Here is a 9,532-nt window from a genome sequence, read left to right as displayed (position 1 = left end):
TCGCGCGCCGGCTCGCTGGCTCGTTGGTCCTAGGCGTATGATTCTCGCTTAGGGTGCTTACTGTGATAGTTTGCGAGAGGTCCCCGGTTCAAATCCCGACGAGCCCGAGGTTTTCTAAAACTTGACTTGTGCAAAACTGCCTGATTAATTTTCTCAAAAAGCACCTTGGTGAAACGAGGTTGGGCTGTCTGGAGTACGGACAAGGCAGAAAACAGGGAAGTGAAATGGTTGGATGTAGTGTCGAACAGGTTGACGTGAGCTGTGCGGTGTTTGGGAATGTCAGCAATGAAGGTAGAGTGGAAAATTGGGACAGCTCTCCTCGGAGAACCGAAGTTTTCCCAAGTCATGAGGGACCTAGAAACAGGAAATAATGTTGTGAAAATGTTCCCACACCTGAAAGGTCCACAACGATTCGGCAGAATTTTAGGTCACCAGGAAAACAAGTAAAAGTGACAGGAGGAAGAACGTTTTCGTACAGGGAGTGGTTAGTGTCAGTAAGTCCCTGTCGGACATTGACAAAGAGGAAGATTCAATGAACACAAAAGGGAATTCGGTGGTCACGTTCAGATGTGCAGATTTACGCTGAGAATGAAACGAATAGACACACGTTGACTTAAGTATAGAACCAGCAGAGCGAAGGTGGGCCGCATGGCCTCCGTCTGCGCTGCGACACATGTTGTGATTCAGTGTGAAAACACAGTTCGACCAACAGAATGTGGGAATTTAGTAAAAACGTTTCTGTTTACACAGCCTCCGTACGTCTGCGAAACAGCATATCACACGACAGCAGCGGAGGTCTTTGACATCAGTCTCGAACGTGCGAGCCGCGTGCCAGATGAAAAGCTGAATCGCTCTGTGGACAGGGCTCAGAGCGTGGCAGCAGAGTGGCGCAGCGGGAGCGTGCTGGGCCCATAACCCAGAGGTCGATGGATCGAAACCATCCTCTGCTATTATTCAATGTCACCTCGAGCTGATTTCCTTTGGATTGGTGCTCTCTTCTGCCAGCTGCATACCCGAATGGCATGTAGCATATCGATGCACTCGCCAAATCCACTCCATGCAAGGTGCGTGGTTTTAGAGGTCTCAGTGGCATTCTGTTGTTCGGCGGTTTTTTATTCTGAACTGGATCGCAAAAACAGTTCTCTGCGATGCCAAACAGCTGGTCAAGTTGAAACAAATGTCTTGCGGTTTTCGTCCATTCCCTGCAGTAATTCGCTACCCTGGTTCAGACGTGAATGACAAGCATGTCAAAAACCTCATCACGACTCAGACACAGTTCCCCACGATTAGGACGGATCCCACCGATTGTGAATAACCTCAGAGAGAGAGAGAGAGAGAGAGAGAGACAGGCAACCGGCGTGGATTCGATGGTTTGAACGGCTTGTGTCTACGCGAGAATGGTGCTACGTGTTTATGGCGTCCCACTGCCTGTCTCTGGGACAGAGAGGCTGAGGGAGCAAAACTGGTTCATTTTTAACCGTCCCTTCCGTTTTGACTGCCTGCAGTCCCTCAGCTCAGGGCCGTGGGGAGGACTCTCAGTGGTGAAGGTTTCACTCGGAGTCTCTTCATCTGCGACACTTGGGGCTCAGATGTTAACTGCTGCGCGGTAGCAACAAAGAAAGCGATGCCCACTTTGCAATAGACTTTCCGTAAGATTGCTGCGTGAAGACGATTTCTGAACACCAAGAAGGCTGCACAACAATGTGAATTTACCTGAGCGAAGAGTCCTCGGTGTCCATTTCTCTCTGTCCTGCCAGCACAGCATCTTTCTATCGCTCCGATAACAGACCTTTGGAGAAAGTTCACAATCAAAGTTGTTCATGTTCCCCGCATTAATGCAACTGACACCTCTCACCCCAACGGTTTCAGAGAGTGAGAGAGAGAGAGAGAGAGAGACTCTACCCCGCCCCCACCCTACACCCGCCCCACCCCCCCACCCCCACCCACCCCCCCCCAGAACAACGTGCAAGTAGAAATAAATTGGTTTAATTATCGAGGAGTGGAGATAGTCCAGTTCCTGGGGATGAGACAAACATCATCGCCCCGGGGACAAAATGACAAGCAGAAGTTCTGGAAACGCTTTGCTGCTTGCAATTCTTGGAGCAATGTGGAATGTACTTCACACTGAGCAACTTTCAGCTGGCTCAGAGTCTCCAATGTACATTGCTGTGTTTGCCGCCAGCTCAGAGAGAGAGAACAATAGGAAGGACGTAGGAGTGAATAACGATCCGCGTGAGAGGGCGAATAGCTGCTCATGGAGACTGTTAGTGGCTAACAATACGTAGTGTGTCATAGCAGACGAGGTGATAACAAGGAGTCGTTTGTGTGGTAGGGGTCAAGGACATGGGGAGTTCAGGCCCTAAAGTTATGGAACTCGATATTGAAGACCGAGGGCTGGAAGGTCTCCAAGTGGAAAATGAGTTGTTGTTCTTTCATCTGGAGCTAGAACACTGCTGCAAGCCTGAGACAGAGATGTTGGTCAGGGAACAGGGTGATGTGTTAAAGTGGCAGACAACCGCCACGTCAGGGCCTTTTTCCTGCGGGCAGAACCGGGATGTTCTGCGAAGCAGTCACCCAGTTTATGCTTCATGCTACATTGGGGAAACGACACTGTGAGCAGCGAATGCAGTGGACTAGGTTGTGGCAAAAGTGCTGCTTCACCTGGCAGGTATGTTTGAGCCCTTGGATATTCAGGAGGGAGCAGGTAAATGGGCAGGTGTTACACATTCGGCGGTTGCAGGCGAAAGCGACTTGGCACTATGGGAGGTGGGTGTGGGGTGTTGCGAGTGAAGGAAGAGTGGACCCGAAGTGTAACCCCTGGCACAACGGTGCGTGTTGGGACCATAACCCACTCTCCTATTCACTCAATGTCGTCTTTAGCAGCTTTCCCGTATAACTGCGCTCTGTTCTGCACCTCGCCTTCTCATCTGCTTCCGAAAAATGCTTGGACATAAATATTTCACAGCGATATACTGGCCCAATATGCACAGTCGAGTTGATACACTCGTGGAGATCTGCGTGGTCTTCTCCTGTTCTCTGTATCCTATGGTGAGGAGGGCAATGCTTGTCACTGGCCGCACGGGTGTCAAAGAAGAGTTTCAAAAGAAAATGGTTGAATTATCTGCCAGTGGAGAGAGCCCGGTTCCTGGGGACGTGACAAACAGCAGCAGGGAGACTGAATGAGAAGCAGCTGTTCGAGAAACTCTTTGCCGCTTGCAATTCTGAGAGCAATCTCAAATGTATTTCATAGTGAGCACGTCTCAGGTCACTCAAGCGGTGTGGGGCATCCATCGCGGACAGGCTCTCTGGCTCGTTGGTCTCGGCGTATGATTCTCGCTTTGGGGGCTTTGCTGTGATGAGTTGCGAGAGGTCCCGGGTTCAAATCCCGGACGAGCCCGAGTTCTTTTAACGTGACTTGTGCAAAACTGCCTGATTAATTTTCTCAAAACGCACCTTGGTGAAACGAGGTTGGGCTGTCTGGAGTACGGACAAGGCAGAAAACAGGGAAGTGAAATGCTTGGAGGTAGTGTCGAACAGGTTGACGTGTGAACCGAAGTGATGTGGGACCGAGAAAAAGGGAGGTAAAATGACTTTATGTAGGACGTTTTCGTGCAGAGAGTGGTTCGGGTCAGATTTACACAGTTGCGCTGGCACCCTTGTGGAGCTCTGAGTTGTCTTGTCCTCTTCTGTCGGTGTGTTCTGACCTCAAGTGTGAAACCTCTTCTCTCAGGTGGTAATGAACTGGTGAAGTTGAAACACGTGACTTGCTGTTTTTGTCCATTTCCTGCGTTAAAGAAACAGACGCCCGTGTAACAAAATACTTTCTGCAGGATTGCTGTGTCAAGGCAAATTCTGAACACCAAACAGGCTGCACAAGAAGGCACTCGTATCAATTTACCTGAGGGAAGACTCTCCGGTCTCCATTTCTGTCTGTACCGATAGCACATCACCTTTCCATTTCTCCCATAACAGATCTTTGGAGCAAGTTCAAAGTTGTCCTTTGATGCATTCGTCTCCTACCTCAAGTGATAGTGATAGAGAGCAGAAGAGCGAATGGGCTCTGCCTTCCACCAGCACAGCGTACAAGTAGAAACAAAATGGTTCAATTATCCACTAGTGGAGAGAGCCCGGTCCCTGGGGACGGGACAAACAGCAGTGTTCTGGGAGCAGGAGACAGATCGACAAGCAGATGTTCTTGAAACGCTTTGCTGCTTGAAATTCTGGGAGGAATGTACAATGTATTTCATACTGAGCAAGTCTCAGCTGCTTCTGGAGCTGGCTGCGCCCATGGCATGTGGCTCGTTGGTCTCAGGCTATGAACAGGTTGACGTGAATGGTGCCGTGCCTGAGGAGTGTCAGCAATGAAGGTAGATTGGAAAGTTGGGACAGATCTCCTTGGACCTGTGGTTCTGTGGAGGAGGATCATAAGACACAGAATATAGAATAAAAGATTATAGTGTCATGTAACATAAATGATATATTGAAGAAACCTAGATTGATGTAGAGTCTTTCATCTTTTAAAACGGGTTGTAGATTTCGATTCATTAATCTGTAAATCCCAGAACGTTTTAAAAGTCACATTCTCCAGGTAACTTAAGGTTTATAAAAGGAGGTGACACCTCAGGTCAGACAATGCATGAAAACTGTGAGGGTACGGTCTCTCTGTATCCTAACCTTGAGTGAGACTGGTTCTATTTCCAAATATATAATCCTGCAAACGCAGATTCACCCCCAAATACTTCTCTATGTGAGTACATGCATGAGAGAGAGTGGTTGAGTTTGCGTGTGCATGCTCGGTACAGTGTGTGTATGTGTGTGTGATGGAGTATAAGCATGTGAGATGGTGTGTGCGTGGGTTTGAGTGTGGGGTTATGTTACTGTGTGTCTGAGAGAGAGAGCATGTCTATCAGTGAGGGTCTGCACGAGCGTGTGAGTATGTAAGAGAGTGTGCTTGTGTGTGTGAGAGTGTATTGTGTAGCTGGGTCTCCTGTAGTGTGACATGAACCCAGGGTCTCGGCTGAGGCCATCCTCATGTGTTCTAAACTTGGCTATCAGCCTCTGCTCGGCCACTAGATCAAAGAGGGCTGAGGCACGAGAAAGGACCAGCGGGGGCACTGGTGGTGGTGGAGAAGGGAGAGAAATGGAGAGGGGACAGAGGTTGGGGAGTAGAGAATGACTGGGGTTCAGAGGGTTGGGGAGAGAATCGGGGTGCAGTGTGAAAAGGGGAGAAAGGGCAGGGGGCAGTGGGTGGGGAGAAAATGGACAAGGGGCAGAATGTGAAGTGAGAGACAGCACAAATCCCACCTTCCCCAGGACTGGTGTCAGTGTCCCACGAACTGGAACCCACTCGTCCCACAGCAGATTTGGGGTAATCATTTCTCAATATAAGCATGGCTAAGGCATATCATCCCTGCAGGCCATTCACACCGACCTTCCCAACAGCATCCCACCCAGACCCACTCATTTACGCTGCAGCTCTGCAGTTCCCCATGGCTATTTTCTGATGAAGGGTTTTGCCGAAAACATCGATTCTCCTGCTCCTTTTCCAGCACACAGCCTCGACCCTAATCTCCAGCATCTGCCGTCCTCACTTTCGCCCTGTAAGGGGTGAATGTTATATTCCTAGTCTTTTAAATCTTTTAAAATCTTTTCCCCTCACCCTAAACCTATACCCTGTAGTTTTGGAATACCTCTATCCTGGGGAAAAGACAGAAACATTGAGCAGCCAGACAAAATGCAAAAGGAATAACATGTCAAGGCACAGGGAAAAAACATTTCGACAAAAAATTGCTTTGGTATTTTTCTCTCGTATTCGCAGTTGGACACTTAAAATTTGTCATGATGTGGACTTGCCCGTGATGGACTGGGGTGTACCAAGTTAAAAATCACACAACAGCAGGTTACAGTCCAATCGGCTTGTTTGGAAGCACTAGCTTTCGGAGCGCCGCTCCTTCATCAGGCGGGTGTGGAGTATAAGATCATAAATTCTGTGTCTTACGATCTTACACTCCACAATCACCTGGTGAAGGAGCAGCGCTCTGAAAGCTAGTGCTTCCAAATCAGTCTGTTGGACTATAACCAGGGGTTTTGTGATTTTTAACTTTAAAATCTGTAACAAATTCCTGCATACTGAGCATGCTCCGCGGTGTCAGCAAGCACTGCGCATGACCGCCGGTGTCAGCAAAACACTGCGCGTCTTCCTTGGTGCCCGCAGAAACTGCGCGTCAGCTCCTTTCCATGGACCAATGAAGAACCTTGGAGGACCGGAAAGAGACTGGTCCTCCTGCCAATCAGGGCCGCCCATTGTCGAAATGTGCAGGTTGGACCGTGAGTTCTGAAGTTGCTGCTGCTCCTTCCTCTGTGAACTTTACTCCAGACTGTAACTTCCTTCCTCTGTCTAACTTTTGTGAGTACAACAGTCTGTTTATCACCACTTTATCCATTTTTTGTTTCATTCTGGGGTTCAATTGTTAATACGCAGCAACTGAAAGGAAAGAGTGAATTGAGGTGGGGGAGGTGTGTGTGTGCGACAGACTCTGGAAAAGTTGATCCAGGTCTGTGTCGCAATTTGCAAACACATGGCAAATGAAGTGACACAATCTATAGCCTTTGATGTTAAAAAAAACGCAGAGAAGAGGCGCATTGTTTAAATGGTGACATGTTGAGATGTGGCGAAAGTGAGATGATGGAGATCAGAGTTGAAAAGTGTGGCGCTGGAAAAGCACAGGAGGTCAGTCAGGAACTGAGGAGGAGGAGAGTCAATGTTTTGGGCACGAACCCTTCATCAGGAATGATGTGTGGATGGACAAAGGGGCCTCAGCATCCTTCTACACCAGTCACTGCCTGTTGTCAGTCAGGAGCAGCAAGCAATCAGCAAGGCCAATGATATATTAGCAAGAGAAGTTGAGTTCACAAGTGGCGATGTCTTCCTGCAGTTAGGTCAGCCATTGAATGTATTCAACGCTGAGTTCACTTGACTTTGAAGAACAAAGAAGTGGGTGGGTATTGGGGAAGGTAAGAAACTGGTTTTAAGACCAGTATTGAAAATGTGTTGCTGGTTAAAGCACAGCAGGTCAGGCAGCATCCAAGGAACAGGAGATTCAACGTTTCGGGCAAAAGCTCTTCATCAGGAATGAGGAAAGTGTGTCCAGCAGGCTAAGATAAAAGGTAGGGAGGAGGGACTTGGAGGAGGGGCGATGGAGATGTGATAGGTAAGAGTTTCTGTGCAGAGGAGATGACCTGGGGGGTGCAGTGAGAGAGAGATTCACTGAAATCCTTGTAGAGGGAGGAAGAGAGCTTCTTCAAGGAAGGCATCCTTGCAAGATGATTCGCAGTAGGTTAAAATCTTCGAGTAAAAAGTGAGGACTGCAGATAGTTACAGTCATAAAGCACAGGAACAGACCATTAAGTCCAACTAGTCCATGCTGACTGTGTTCTGAAACTAAACTAGTCCCACCTGCCAGTGTTTGGTCCAGACTCTCTGAACCTTTCCTATTACAATTGCAACATTTAAGAGGCATTTGGACGGGTATATGAATAGGAAGGGTTTGGAGGGATATCGGCCGGGTGCTGGCAGGTGGGACTAGATTGGGTTGGGATATCTTGTCGGCATGGACGGGTTGGACCGAAGGGTCTGTTTCCATACTGTACACCTCTATGACTCTATGTACTTATCCAAATGTCTTTTAAACACTGTAACTGTACCTGTATCCACCACCTCCCCTGGACATTGATACCACATGAGAACCATTCTCTGTCTTAAAATAAAAAGGTGCCCCTCATGTCTTTTTAAAATGCCTGCCCATACTCCCAATTTCTTCGTCTCCGCCGCATCTGCTCCCAGGAGGACCAGTTCCAATACAGTAAAACCCAAATAGCCACCTTCTTCAAAGACCGCAATTTCCCCCCAGATGTGATTGATGATACCCTCCACACCATCTCCTCCACCTCCCGCTCCTCCGCCCTTGAGCCCCGCCCCTCCGATCGCCACCAGGACAGAACCCCACTGGTCCTCACCTACCACCCCACCAACCTACACCCGGACTAACCAACCCAACCACCCCGTGGCTCAACACTTCAACTTCTCCTCCCACTCCGCCAAGGACATGCAGGTCCTTGGACTCCTCCATCGCCAGACCATAGCAACACGACGGCTGGAGGAAGAGCACCTCATCTTCTTCCTAGGAACTCTCCAACCACAAGGGATGAACCTAGATTTCTCCAGTTTCCTCATTTTCCCTCCCCCCACCTTGTCCCAGTCAAATCCCTCGAACTCAGCACCGCCCTCCTAACCTGCAATCTTCTTCCTGACATCTCCACCCCCATCCCCTCTCTGGCCTATCACCCTCACCTTGACCTCCTTCCACCTATCGCATTTCCATGGCCCCTCCCCCAAGTCCCTCCTACCTACCTTTTATCTTAGCCTTCTGGACATGCTTTCCTCATTCCTGAAGAAGGGCTCATGCCAGAAACGTCGATTTTCCTGCTCTTTGGATGCTGCCTGACCTGCTGCGCTTTTCCAGCAACACATTTTCAGTTTTGCAAGGAAGTGTACAAACAACTGAACAGGAACACGACAGGCAACTACCAGCTGATCTGACCAAAAAATACAACCATGAACTGACAACATTCATCAAGACTTCTGATCCAATCCTTCCAGAAGCTCAGCATCCACAGACTATTTGAATCCGTGGACGTGTCAGTATTCTACACCAGCATTCCTCACGATGATGGCATCTCGGTAACAGCCTCAGTACTCAATACCAACAACTGCCAATCTCTGAGCACTGTCCTACAACTCATCCGCTTCATTCTCAACCACAACATTTTCACCTTTAACAACCAATTCTTTATCCAGACACATGGAACAGCCATGGGGACCAAATTTGCACTCCAGTATGCCAACGCTTTCATGCACAGTTTCGAACAAGGCTTCTTTTCTGCACAGGACCTCCAATCAACACTATACAGCAGATATATTGATGACATTTCTTCCTCTGGACCCATGGTGAGGAGTCACTGAAACAACGATACTGTGATATTAACAAGTTTCATCCCACCATCACACTCGCCACACTATTTAGTATCTGTCTCATTTTTGAACACATGCAGCTCTATCAAGAATGGATGTCTCAGCACTTCTCTATACCGCAAAACCATGGATAACCTGACAGTGCTACACTTCTCTAGTGAAACATATTAAAACAGCCATCCCCTCTGGACAAGCCCTGTTCAGGTGAGGAGGAACGTGACAGACACTTGGAAGTACACAAGCATGCTCTCATAAGAACGGGGTGCAATGTTCAACTCATCAACTGCCAGTTCCAATGTGTCACAGCAAGAAACTGTAATGACTTATTTTAGGAGACAGACACGAGCTGCAACCAAAATGGTACCCTTTGTTGTCCAGTACTTCTCAGGAGCCGAAGCACTCCGCCACGTTCTTCGCAGCCTGCAACACATTATTGATGAGGATGAGCAGCTCGCCAAGACCTTCCCCACGCCTCCACTTCTCGCATTCAAACAACCACCA

At 48.6% G+C, this 9,532-nt stretch overlaps 1 non-coding gene across 1 annotated transcript; it reads left to right on the top strand.

Moving 5' to 3' along the window:
- The first annotated feature begins 878 nt into the window (after window positions 1-878).
- trnam-cau (transfer RNA methionine (anticodon CAU)) lies at window positions 879-950 on the top strand. Its single transcript has one exon. It is a non-coding gene; the product is annotated as a tRNA-Met (tRNA).
- Window positions 951-9,532: the final 8,582 nt, after the last annotated feature.

This window comes from Hemiscyllium ocellatum, unplaced genomic scaffold, assembly GCF_020745735.1.
Source record: "Hemiscyllium ocellatum isolate sHemOce1 unplaced genomic scaffold, sHemOce1.pat.X.cur. scaffold_448_pat_ctg1, whole genome shotgun sequence".
NCBI classification, from domain to species: domain Eukaryota; kingdom Metazoa; phylum Chordata; class Chondrichthyes; order Orectolobiformes; family Hemiscylliidae; genus Hemiscyllium; species Hemiscyllium ocellatum.
The sequence above is the reverse complement of the archived record's forward strand: the minus strand, read 5'-3'. Positions and strand labels throughout refer to the sequence as shown.